The sequence below is a fragment of the Mandrillus leucophaeus genome, unplaced genomic scaffold (assembly GCF_000951045.1).
Source record: "Mandrillus leucophaeus isolate KB7577 unplaced genomic scaffold, Mleu.le_1.0 Scaffold6, whole genome shotgun sequence".
Classification (NCBI taxonomy): Eukaryota; Metazoa; Chordata; class Mammalia; order Primates; family Cercopithecidae; genus Mandrillus; species Mandrillus leucophaeus.
In genome coordinates this window covers 3,965,108-3,966,700 of record NW_012106474.1, presented here as the reverse complement: position 1 = coordinate 3,966,700, position 1,593 = coordinate 3,965,108, and positions in this window count along the sequence as shown.

The following is a 1,593-nucleotide window of genomic DNA, read 5'->3' as shown; positions in this document are numbered from 1 at the left end:
GTCTTCCTGGAGGTTCCTGCACCCTCCCAACTGCTCCCTCCACGTCACTCTGCTCCCCATGGAACACCTGGTGTGCTGCAGCCTGAGCGAGTTAGGAGACGCATGCTGCTCCTACCCCACACCACTGTCCCACTTCCTCTAACACCCGATTGCCCTGCACACTTGGGATGGGTTGGTCCCCATAGACCAATGTGTGGGGCCCATGGACGTTTTTTCAAGGTGGGCAGTCATCCAAAGAGTAACCTATAAGATTATTTAAGCTAAACTCTGAGATTAACATAACAAAACAAAAATAAACAAAAAAACTCTCAAGAAAGCCGACTCTTTTCCACTGGCCAAGAACAGCAAAGCACACAGCCCAGACGGTGATCTCAGACAGGAGTACCATGGACAGGACTCCAAGAAGCACAGCCCAGAATTAGAGACACAAACCAGGCCACATTGTTTACAGCTTGGGACAGGCCCTCTCCTGAGGTTTGTTTAGCTATGTGATCTGTTAATCCACCCACCTTGTTTTCCTAAACCACGTTGACTCAGGTTTTCTGTAAAATTAACCAAAAGAATCATATTACAGTTAACATGTTGCTGATCACAGCCTTACCCTCTTGGCAAAGTGTGTCAATAGCTTCCCATGACCCATGGTTCTTAGGATAAAAACTAAAACTCCTTAATATGGCCACCAAGGCCCTGACGGATCTGGGCCTGTTTACCTTCCCAGCCAAATGGCAAAGCTCTCTGTGCCTGCTCTTGCCTCCAGTAACATTGAGTTTGCCTCTGGGCCTTCATACAGTCCTCCCGCAACATGGTCTTTGCTCTGGATGCTGCTCCTCACCGCTTCATCCCCTACCTCCTCCCAGTCATTCACCTTTTCCTCCAGAGATGCGATCCACATGAGATTCCTGTCCCTTTCTTTCATAGAATCATGCTCCTTTCCTTCAAAATAATTTTCATCATTTATAATTAAATAATGGTTAGTGTGATTATCTGATTGCCTCCTGCACTAGACAGCAAACTAAGCAATGATCGTAGATACCTGTTTCTGCTCATAACTGCATCCCCAGCACCTGATATACATTGTGGATTCCGGAAAATGCCTAGTGGGTGGGTGGGTGGATGGATGGATGAATGGATGGATGGATGGACGGATTGATGTTTGGACAGATGGACATATGGATGGATGGATGGATGGATGGATGGATGGATGGATGGATGGATGGATTGATTGGATGAATATATTGATGGGTGGACAGATGGACAGGTAGATGGATGGATGGTGGATGGATGGACAGACGGATGGATGGATGGATGGATGGATGGATGGATGGATGGATGGGATAGATAGATTGATGGGTGAACACATGGACAGGGAGAGGGATGGATGGACAGATGGATGATGGATAGATTGATGGGTGGACAGATAGACGCATGCATGGATGGATGAATGGATGGACAGATGGACAGGTGGATGGATGGATGGATGGATGGATGGATGGATGGATGGATGGATTCATGGCTGGACAGATGGACAGGTAGATGGATGAATGGATGGATGGATGCATGGATGGATGATGGATAGATTGATGGGTAGATAGA